At 36.9% G+C, this 12,392-nt stretch overlaps 1 long non-coding RNA gene across 1 annotated transcript; it reads right to left on the minus strand.

The window, feature by feature from the left end:
* Positions 1-10,163: 10,163 nt before the first annotated feature.
* On the minus strand, positions 10,164-11,633 carry LOC145813874 (uncharacterized). The gene is made up of 3 exons (XR_014357274.1): positions 11,533-11,633; positions 10,871-10,946; positions 10,164-10,378 (listed from the first exon to the last, which is right to left on the minus strand). It is a non-coding gene; the product is annotated as an uncharacterized LOC145813874 (long non-coding RNA).
* Between the last annotated feature and the right edge of the window lie 759 nt (positions 11,634-12,392).

Raw genomic sequence — 12,392 nt, forward strand, 5'->3', positions numbered from 1 at the left:
TGTGTATGCCATTTGCATGCTTGCATGTCATCCTTTGCATGTTTACATCACTTAGTCGCATTACATTTACGATTGCATACTAGAGTTGCATTTTGTACATGCCATGCCATTCTATTTGTTGCATTGTGTTTTGGTAGGGTTTAGTCCAAACATGGAAAACAAGGAATGTTTCATACTCCAAGTGATCAAACATGCCTCGATTCCCGGTCACCGACACTCTTGACCATCCATGATGGAGTTGTTGGTTTTAATTGTTTATATGTGCATTCATGTCCCATTGAGTCGTGCAATCCGACTCCTTGGCCATCATACATCGAGATACGTGATTGGTGGCACGAGGATCGAGGACTACACTATTTGGAGCTTGTGCAATGATGGGGAGAGTGGTCATGCACACATATGTTGAAAATACTTTGCCATGCCCCTTTCTCGCTCTCTGTTGCAGCAAACCGGAAACCAGCAGCAAAAATTGGTCAGCAGCCTTCTGGAGCTTTGTACAGTGTTCTCGGACCAGTTGCAAACAGAGGCAAATCGGGGCATCGCGATGGATTTCCTGACAAGGCGACTTGAGCATGCATGCATCCCTATCATTCGGAACAGAGCTGAGGCAGTCCATTTTGTTTAATTTGCATGTTAGTTTCCTTACTTACTTAGTTAATTCGTTAATTAATTAATGTTGTGAAATAATTAGTTTAATTAGCTTAGATTAGCTAGTTTATTTTGTACTATACATCCGGACCCTCCGAGGAGGGCAATGTTGTAATAAGTGTGCATGTGTGTGTGATGCATGCCTTCCAACCCCACGTCTTTCTTCCTTTTATTTACCAACTTATGATGGTTATTTTAGGGCACGTTTCAATTAGCATACTTATGCTCACATGTTTGCATCCATTTATCTGTCTTGCATGCACCGGGCTCGGCGCATCATACTAGCTGCATTGTATTTCAATTCCGAGTTGAATACGTGTATCAGTTGTTGCATTTCATATGCCATTTTAGAATAGCCAAGCCTATCTTAGTTGCATTTTTGCATATGTTGCATTAGGCATTTCAGCATAGTTAGGATTCATGCATGATTTCTAATTAGCTTCTTTCTTTGGCTTGGAGTACTCGGTAAGTGTTTATGCTTTAGCATCCTTGCATGCGTGTGAGTGACTGCCATGATAGCATGCTTACCATGAGGCTATTTGCTTATGTGATATAACTTCTTGAATGCCTGTGGGTGAAGGTCGGATTACATGAATTGGAACAATTCATTGATTGCGAGTTTTAAGCCCACTTGAGAGTGGCAAATCACCATGATTTCTAAACCCACTTGAGGGTGGCAAAATCCGCATTGTAGCCTACTTGCGAGTAACAAACCGCTTTCAAAATCAAACATGAGATGTTTTGTTCCAATTTAGGTGATTCAGTCTATACCTGTATGCTGTGCGCATCATATAGTAATTCTAGGCTAATAACCGGAATAAGCGCACATATGTTTTCAAAAACAAGATATCATGTTTAGTAGTGGCCGATCTTTGATCGGGCGAGCGAAGGTGCTCATTGCATGACCTTCCCCAATCATACCCAAGTTCCCGAGCCGAGGCAACTTTGGTGATGATGGACACGTGGCCTTAGGCACGAGTCAGGGTTTCCTAAATTCCCTCAAAATAAAATATTTAGGTGGCGACTCTGTATCTGGCAAAGCCGTCCATGTTTGGCACTTCTTTCTAAAAAATTAATTTTTCAAAACGATTTGTCAGATTTGGACTCTTTGGTGATTTATCAATCTCGTATTGCACTTTGCGAGATCAGATTAAGAACCATGACATTGAGTCCGAACTGTAGTAAGCCCAATGAACAAAACGGGATCCTCCCGGGATGTTCGGGGACGTCTACAATTACCTTGTTTTAAACCAAAACTATCTTTTTTGCAAAAATGACTGTTTTAGCTCTGAACCCATTTTTATGCAAAACTTAACTCTTTGGACCCACTTAATAGAGAAGGAGGGAGGAAGGTCCGGTTGAACCTAAATTGATGGTATCTCCAAAAGAATGGACTGATTTCACTTAAAAATTTTGATTGAGAGTAAATCAGGCTTACGTAAGCCATAAGAAAGTCCATAAGCATGAAACCATGCACCACTCTAGGTGTCTGACACGTGCTCCCAGGTAGACGCGTGTATAGTGCAGCCGTACATTGGTTCTGCGGCCGCACTTTCCTATTGCGCCCCACATTCACCCGATACCCAAAATTCGATTTGGAGTAGGACTATTGGTGTGTTTTAGACTGGAGAATCGAGGAGTTAGCGATGGGGCAATCCTAGCATGGCCTCCAACTTTGAGGGACCAAGTTTTTGAGGCAATCTTTGAGCGCTTTGAGTAAGATTGAGTTATTGCCTTCCACTTTAAACCCTAATTCCGAAATTATACAACCTTTAGCGGTAACTAAAAGTGGATCTAGGGTTTGAAAAAAGTTGAATCAAAGTGTTAGCCAAACTTGAGAAAAGCTTTCAAGCAAGATTGTTTTCTAGCTTTTTCTTGTGTGCTCTTTGGTTTATTTCAAACTAGCAAGTTATTCTTTTCTCTGATTTTAGAATGTTTTAATCATGTTTTACATAAATGATCATGGTTAGTTAATTTAGCTTAAAGCATCATGTAGGTTCAGTAATTTGCATGTTTTCGCCTTGTTTTTGTATGCTTTAGTTAGGTTGTACAAACATGTCTAAGTTAGTTTAATCATCATGTAAGCATGTATTAAGCCTAGTTTAATCACGTATAATGTCCAGCATGTTTAGTTTTAGGGGTGAGCATGATTCGGATTGGTTTCATTTGAGATAAAATCAGGATCAATCCATTGTCTATGGTTCCATAAAAATTGGAACCAAACTAATCAATTTAAATCATGGAACCAATCCAATCCAAACCATTTAAACACAGTTCAACTCGATTTGGAACCACATTTTCACATAATCTATTTTTTAAAAAAAAATCATATACTATTTTCATTTCAACATTAATCTGCCCGTAATTTTTCGAAACATAAACCTTCATATTGTTTCACCACTAACTTAAACAAACATAATATCTAGTAAATAAACATATTGTTCAACATGTAGCAAGCATAAAAATCTCATTAAACAAATATTTTTTCTATGGCAACAACAATTACAAAACTAAAATTAAAAAAGTAACAAGAATAGTAACAGCAACAACACTGTTCACAACAACAGCCCAATCAATATAAGAGTGTAGGATTGTATGCATCAGGGTGTATGGTATGTATATGATTTAAGTTACATACAGTCCAGATCGGTTCTAATATGGAACCGTGAACTGAAATACAGAACCAATCCTCAAAGAATGGATTCCTAATTTTCCAATCTAGAACCGAACCACGGATTCAAAAAACCAGTCCAACCTAACAGACTGGACTGGACCTATTTGAATTGCAGATTTTTCAGATTCCCTGCTCAGCCCTATTTAGTTTTACATGTTAGTTACGTTATTTGCATTAAATCATGTTTAGTAACCTTAAACTGGGTTTAGGTTTGCATTGTTTGTGTTTAGTAACATGTTTAGGTTCATATGTATTATTTAATTCATATCATGCAAGTTTGACACTTGGCGGTGGAATATGGGTAAATTTCCTTATCTTTCATGGCATGTTGCTTGTTAAGTTCGTTGTTCTTTAAATAATGCAAGTTAAATGCTTTTGGTGATCAAATGTGTGTTTTGAATTTTTTTTATGAATATTTCTTGGTTTGGATTATGTTTATGACCATATGAGTTAAAAGATTTCTTTTTGATGAAAAATATGTTTTTGGTGGAAAATATATGGTCATATTTACTGAATCCAAATCAAGTGATGTTTATTTATTCAATCACCAAGTTGTTAGGTTAGTAACGGATTAGGGTTAATAATAAAGTTTGTGAAATAATTTAATCATATTATCTCATAAAATAAAAGGTTAGTAGAGGCCAATCACTTGATTGAAGTAGAGGAGGTGCATCAATTAATGACTTTTGCCTCTTGTACCTAAGTTCCTGAGCCTAGAATATCTAATTATGAAGGATCGGTGCTTTTATTTAGTTTTCATTGTTAAAGGTTTTTTTAGTTTCTCATAAAAATTTGTGGCAATTCTATCGATGTGGAATAATGAGTTGGTACAACATAGTGTGAAAACGAGCATTATATACCTAAAAAAGGCACAGCGTCCACAGTTGGTGACTATACTGGGGACTAAGAGAACTTGACTTCAAAACTTTTATTTTATAAGATTAACGTGATTAATTATTCATTGCATTTCATCATTGTGGGCTCGATTTAAACCGTTTCGTTGCTCAATATCCCGGATAGCTTGCCACTCGTGGGTTATGTTGATGTCAACAAACAAGCATTAGAGTTTGGTCATCACATATTGTTTGATCGACCCTTTGCACATCCAAGGTGGTTTCGGGAGGTATATAGATGGCCATAGTCGATGTACCCTTTGACTAAACTCACCTCTTTGCATATAGCAAGCAATGGCACTTTCCAAACTAGGACATGATGCTCACCCAATTTAGGTTTATTTGGCGACCGTTTGTATGATTTAGTGAAACCCTAGATCTACTCTCACAATTAGGACAGGAAACTTTCACTCTCCATAGGCATTACATGAAAATTATGTTCTTATGTGGTTTGAATTATCTGTTTGCAATTGAAAATGCAAAGTTTAGGTTTCAATGAATCAGTAATCGGTAGTGATTGATTTTGAGTGAATTTCTTGTATATACAAGCAGTGTTTGACTAGGAAACAATTACCTAGTTATAGATATTGAGTAAAGTTGTGGTTGTACAAGCAATGTTTGACTAGAAAACAATTACATGATCATCAACTTTGGGTAGAGTTGTGGTTTTACAAGAAGTGTTTGACTGGGAAGCAGTTTCTTAGTCATAGACTTTAGATAGAGTTCTGGTTTTACAAGCAGTGTTTGACTAGGGAGTGATTACCTAGTCATTCACTTTAAGTAGAATGCTAATTCCTTTAATGATATTCGACCAAGAGATATTTGCTTAATCATTTACTTTGAGTAGAACCATAATTCTTCGAATGATACTTGACTGGGAAATAGTCACCTAAGCTTTCACTTTGAGTAGAATCCTAATTCCTTGAACAGTATTCAGCTGGGAAGCTGCTACCTAGTAATTGATCTTGAATAGAGTTCTTTTTCCAATGATAAGTTCGAGCAGTGTTTGACTGTGAATCACCTACCTATTTCTTAGGATTTTTGTAATTATCGCTCTAAGAAAAGAAATTTCCTAATCCAAGTGGGCCCGAATTGATCGTTTGTCTTGTACTCAAGATCTAGTTGAAGGTAAGCCCATGTTAGTCTCACTTAATTGTCAACTAATAGCGCAACAAAAGGAACTAATGCATTTAACTATGCTACTTTAGAAGATAACTTTGTCTTAGGAGGACCACAATGATCAAGGCAATGTCATAACAACTACTAGCTATCTAGATCAAGTGGAAGAAGCAATGCCAATTAAAGAAGGCACTTGATGGGAAGACTTTTACCTAGCTCATACCGATGAAAATTAGGGGGGGGGGCATTATGTCGGACGACACTTGGTACATAGAGGAAGTAGATCACCTCACCCTGCAGTGGACAACATTGCAAACCCTCGTTTCTTGAGCAAGGTGAAGTTTCAAACATATCCAAAGGGAAGGGGAAAGATCATGAAGAGGATTATGTGCTTCAACAGTTGAAAATTTAGGCTGACATCTCCATTTAAGTTCTCCTTATGGTTTCTCATGAACGTCGCCATTCTCTTTTAACTGCATTGACCAAGTCCAAACTATGAATAAACACTACTCTGAAATAGCTAGTGACAATGCTCGCACCTACAAAAAAGAATCATGTTATCACTTTCTCCGACAAAGATTTGCTGGCAAAAGGGGCAGCTCATAATAAGCCCCTTTACATGTCCTTGAAGTGTCGAGAGAAATGTGTGTTCGTAGTTCTAGTTAACAACGATTTAGCTATAAACGTATGCCCAACCATAACTACTTATGCTTTCGGTTTAAGGCCTGAGATTTCACCACCTCAACACAAGTTGTTAGAGCTTACAACAACACCAAGCAAGAGGTTCTAGGAATAGTAAACTGAAGATCATCGTAGGACCGGCAGAACACATGGTAGAATTCCATGTAATGGATGTCTCTACCTCATTCAATATGTTGTTGGAATGACCTTGGTTAAACCAATTTTGAGTTATATCTTCGACTGTGCATCAAAGGGTCAAGTATCTTAAGGGGGACACTGTGATCACTATCTATGGTGATACTTTTGAGGTAAAAGAACCTTACAACATTCACCTGAATTGATTTTGGCTTGAATTAACTCTATAAGGATTATTTAATCATTATCAGCATGCTCAAATTAATACATTGACCTTAGAAGGAAAAATAAGCCATCTTACATCTTTATTGATGACACATTATATTGTATCCAAGATTTAGTACTGAATGACTTGTTAGAGAATCTCCACTGGTATTTGTCAAAATAGCAATGTCAAAGCAATAAATTGGCATTTTACTGTACCAAAATACTAAAGTTTAGCAATGTTGCTCGACTGGTTCAAATGCCATTTTGACACAACTACATATTCTACTTTTTTTCAACTACTATCTTTAGTTATTAAGGGAATTATTTTAGCCATTGGATCAACATCTTTTTATTGGAATTATCTAAGTCATTAGATGAACATCATTTAGTAAACTTTATCTGTGAAAGCCTTCATCTCTGTCAAAGCCCTTCATCATCTCTCACAGTAACTATATGAAGATCAAAGCCCTCTTCATTTTCAAATCCCTTCTTCATCTCAATGACAACTATATACCTCTTTTGCTTGTTCCTTTCACACTCATACTACGATTTACGATCCAAATTGTGATCTATGATCTCAAACATCTCTCTCTCTCTCTCTCTCTCTTAGGCCTAAGATCTTGAAAAGTCAAATCTTTTTTCTCACTGTCACACTCTCAAAGCCCCATAATTATGGAGACTTCCGATGAATCAAATGACTCTTTCAACGACTAAGGCAACTCTCTACACTCTTGGCGACTAACTTTGAGATGATGTCTGGATTAAAGATCAACTTCCACAAAAGCTTTGTCTGTGGGGTTGGGTATAATGAAGACCAAACCAAGGACTTGGCTAAAGATTTGAATTGTCTGTCAAATAAGTTGCCTTTTAATTTTTTAGGCTTGCCTTTAGGGGCTAATCCCAAAAGGAAGAGTACATGGCTACCAGTTGTGATCAAGGTCAAGAAAAAGCTCTCTTCTTGGAACAAAAAGTTGTTGTCTTTTGCTGGAAGATTGTCACTAATCAAATCAGCCTTGGCCAATCGACCAATCTATTTTTCTTTCTATTTTTAAGATGCCAAAGGGGATTATTAAGATTATAACTAAACTGCAGTCCAACTTTCTGTGGGGAGGGAATGAAATTAATAGGAAAGTGCATTCGTCAAATGGAAGGAGGTCACAAAAAGCAAGAGCCAAGGTGGTTTGGGTGTGAGGAACTTAGGTGAGGTTAATGCATGTTTGTTACTAAAGTGGTGGTAGAGGTTTGGCAATGAGGATAAGGCCCTTTGGAAATCAGTGGTGTGTTCTAAGTATGGCAGAATTGGTGGGGCTTGGATCCCTTCAGTGAATCATATAACAGGGGTTTCCATGGTTTGGGGGGACATTACACAGATTACTGAGAATAATCAGCAACTGGATGAGTTTTTTGGAGGCCAAATAAAAATCATTGTTGGTAATGGGAAGAGAATTTGGTTCTGGCATGATGCCTGGTTGAGTTCTAGAAGCTTAAAAATTGAATTTCCCAAATTATTCAGTCTATCCACAGAGAAGGATGAGACTCTTCACCAAATCAGTATGAAGAAAAGTCTATCAAGGGAGTGGCAACTCCAATTTAGAAAAAATCTATTAGCTTGGGAAGATGAGGAGCTACAGAGGCTATGTGGTCTGCTGGTGGTATCCCCAATCCTTAGAGTTGGGCTTCAAGACTCTTGTTCTTGGGCATCAGAGAGGTCTAGGCAGTTCACAATCTCATCTGTGAGAAGGTGTTGGGATACAACTACAGGGCAAGGTGTGGCAGTACCACCACGGGTGTGGGTGAACTTAGCTCCACCAAAAATGCATTTTTTTTACTGGTTGGCTTGGCAATGTAGTGTCAAAACCTCAACCTTCCTCCAAAGGATTGGGGTTCTTGGTGTGAGTGTTAATAAATTATGTATGTTCTGTCATATTGTGGAGGAGTCTGTGGAGCATGTGTTTCTGCACTGTCCTCTAGTTTGGAAGTGTTGGTCTCGCATGGTATATTGGTGGGCTCAGGCCTGGGCTATACCTAGTTCTGTTGCAGGTTTGCTGCATTGGTGGTTTGGTGGTAAGCTCAAGTCATGGATTGGTAAAGTCTGGCAGATTATCCCCTCTGTCGTTTTTTGGTCTGTATGGAAGTTGCGGAATGAATGTTTGTTTAAGGGAGCTCAGCCTAATATTTATGATTTATGCGAAAAGATTAAAGTGCAGATAGCTTTGTGGTCCAAATGGCTCTTGAAAGTAGATTATTCTGTGCACGACATTGTATCCAACCTCCACCAGATCAGGATTGCTGTCTGATTTCTGTTGCTGTTTCTTTGGCTTTTGGTCTTTCCCATGGTTGGTTTATTGCCAACTGTTGGGGGTTGGTTAGCTTTAGTTTATGGGTCCTCTCATGTTGTTCACTGAGTTTTCTTTGCTATTGCTAACTCTGTTCGCTCTGTTGATCAACTCTATTAGCTCTGTTGTTAGCTTCAGTTTTTGAGTCCCCTCTGTGCTGTTGTTAGCTCTGTTACTTCCCTTTTATTGATGTATCCTCATACTTGTATGCTACATTTCATCAATAAAGCTTTCTTTGCTTATCAAAAAAACTTTCCACCATTTCCAAATTAATGCAAATCACTGTTTTTTTTTTTTAAATAATGCTATATGCACTAATTAGTGTACTAATTGATGATGTGGCATAATTTAAAAAGTTTTTGATATTTGTAATTTGTATAATGAGTGGGGTCAATAATAATGTCATAACTAGTGTTTGTATATTAATTAGTACACTAATTGGTGCATGTAGCACCACTATTTTTTTTTTCCATGTTTTAGCCCATTTTTTTAAAGATTGGTGCATATTATATATATATATATATATATATATATATATATATATATATATATATATACATAACAAGCAATTAGCCTTTTCACTTGGTTTTGTAGGTTTATATTTATGGGTGTGTGGTTTCTTTTACTTCTTCTTCTTTTCTTTTCTTTTTTTTTCTTTTTTTTTTTTTTTTGCCATAGTATTGTTGGTAGAATTTGGGTTCGTTAGTTTATGAATATTTTTTTTTTCCAATTTCCAAATCTGAGTTTGAGAGTGTTCGTTTTTTTTTTTTTTTTTTTTTTTTGTGATTTCCAAATATGGAATTTTGTGTTTATGGCTACGGAGGGTGATTTTGTCATGAGAAAGCACTACAAGAATTAACACTTTTGCCGACCAAAAAATTGGTCGCTAAAAGCCCATTTTTGGTCGGTAAAAGTTAGCCGCGACCAATTTTTTTGGTCGCTACTTTGGTCGCCAATTGAGGGTCGGCAAAAGTAATTCGCGACCAAAATTTTGGTTGGTCGGGAAAAGTCGGATTTGCCGACCAAATTTTTGGTCACGAAATATATCATTACCGCGACTAATTCATTTAGTCGCTAAAACACTTTGGTCGCGAAAAGTGAAATTTTCCCGACCAAAAATTTTGGTCGCCAATCGTGACATTCCGCGACCAAAAAATTTTGGTCGCCAATCGTGACATTCCGCGACCAAAAATTTTGGTCGCCAATTGTGACATTCCACGAACAAAAAAGGTTTTGGTCGCCATTTGTTACTTTTCGCGACCAAAACTTTTGGTCGGCAAAAGTGAGTTTCCACGACCAAGAGCTGTTTTAGTCGGCAATAGATGTATTTTTTGCGACCAAAACTCTTGGTCGGCAATTGTCATTTTTTGCGAAAAAAAATTATTTATTTGTTGCGACTAATAAATTGGTCGCCAAAGCAGGAAAACAATACACCTGTAATTCCTAATAATTCATTCAATCCATAATAAACCTATAATTTTAAAGCATCATTCAAATTAACTGAATCATTAACATTCGACACAACATATAATTCATTAACATTCGACACAATACAACTCTAAATTGAAGCATTAACATTCAAACACATTCATTAACAACACAACACAATACAACGTCAGGGCGAGCAAAACTACTTGATCCTCTGCGGGCTGTAGCTTCAGCTGAGTGAGAAGCATCATTACCTCCTGAAAGACAAGGCATGAACCCAAATGTTCAATTCACAGCACATCCTATTTGGTTTGCTCAATCAAACAATGTCACAATACTCAAATTTGAAAAGAAATAAAAATACTTCAGCTTTCTTCATGATCTAATAAAGGATTTGGGGGGCAAGGCTTTCATGGATTAATCAAATTATGTGAAAAACAATGTGCCATGAAATTCAAACACATCTTGCCCAGATTAAAAAATAAATAAATAAATAAAAATTACGAAGGCCGGGGACAGAGCTACTGTAAATTGAAGCATTCCAGGTACTTGTCATCACCACGTATTGACAACAGTATATTTGTGCTGCTTTGTTTAGCTCAAAACTAGTTACCAGAAGGTCAATTTAGGTTTATATACACGTATTACAGTGAGCTAGTTTAAATCTGTACTGCTCGGCTTCAGTGCTTATGTGTCTCAGACTTGCTAAAAATAAAAATTAAAAAAGAAGGAAAAAGTGTGTAACATACTCATTTAAATCTTGAGCTAGTTTTGACGATGATGCTGTACATGAACTAGTGTCTTGACTCTCAGCAATGCAAGACACTGTAATTCCAATTACACAATACAATGAATCAATACGAATTTCAATTACTAATACTAATGTCATGAAACTTCCATCGTTTCACTCCCTGATGCATCAGATATTCATTTGCTCCCTCTCTTCAACAATATGGTCCCTCATATCCCACATAAACCACACACACCCCAAAACCAGACCTTCAATATATGAACTTAACGGGAATAAGGATGCCTAATACCAAAGGACAAAAAGTTCTCAGGTTATGCACTGGAGGAGATGACAGGTCAAAAGATTGTATGCAGAAAAAGAAAACCAAATAATTCCATAGCCCCTCCATGAAACTTCATGTTCCAAGAACAAGTTTAGGTACCCCATGCTAAAGATTTTCATATTTTATGCCTAGACATTTCCAATTTTTGGTGGATTTTTGTGCTGTCACATTTGTGTGCATTTAAATTTTCAAGTAGTTCTAACTTATTTTTATTAGCTTGATTTGAAGATCACCTTAAATTCAACATACAAATGTAGTAGATGTGCTAAATTTCATATGGTTTATCAATAACGCAATGTAAAAACTACTAAGCATTATAGTGAGAACAAGGTTGATACCATCTTTAGAGCTGTCAGGTAACTCCTTGCAAGATTGCTTCCCCAAATGACATTTCTGCAAAAATGGGACACCAAATACTATGCCTGTGAATACATTAAAGATTGTTATCTATAGAGTCAGCGAATGAGCAAAGCTAGTAACAAATCAACAGAATGAAACTGAAAAAGAATGGTTCAAATTGGTATTCAAATGTACAACCAACAAAAAAATAAAGGCACAAAAAACCACAAAGCAAGAAGACGAGAATTTTAAATACCAATAGAGTATGTTCAAGTTATTTAGAATAAGTTTGTTGACCTTCAAGGTTTATCGGATAAAGTTTGTTATTTGTTTACATTTTGGGCTTATTATCTATTCTACTTTGTGCAGGCTGAAGAAGCTAAGCTGATCACTCAGTTGGCAGAGATGGATGCTATGAATTTTAGGCTTTTTAAGCAAGCATACAGTGCCTCTTTAGATGTAAGCAAGTTCTTGGACAAGTATGAGATGTCCAAACTCCTTAGGGGGCCATATGACATCGAGAGAGCATGCGTTATAATTAAAGCTGGAATTTCAGGCTTCTATCCTGAGGTTTGATATTTATGTTCCACTCCTCAGTGTGCTTACTCTGCTTGCAAATAAGACTTGCATTAAAAAAAAATCATTTATCAATGATGACTTTAATCATTACTACCACCAACTCTACTACCACCATCGTTATTGTTATCGTTCCGAGAATCTATCACTTGAGAAAAGCTACATAAACCGTAGACCTTGTCTGCTTTGTAATATACGAGACTAATCTGGTTACTACAACAATATTATCCCAGTCATAATCCTTGTGGAAAGTGTTAAACAATAAATTACTTTGACAGCTTTG

Source organism: Camellia sinensis, chromosome 15 (assembly GCF_055761805.1).
Source record: "Camellia sinensis isolate YWXY chromosome 15, ASM5576180v1, whole genome shotgun sequence".
Taxonomy (NCBI): Eukaryota; Viridiplantae; Streptophyta; class Magnoliopsida; order Ericales; family Theaceae; genus Camellia; species Camellia sinensis.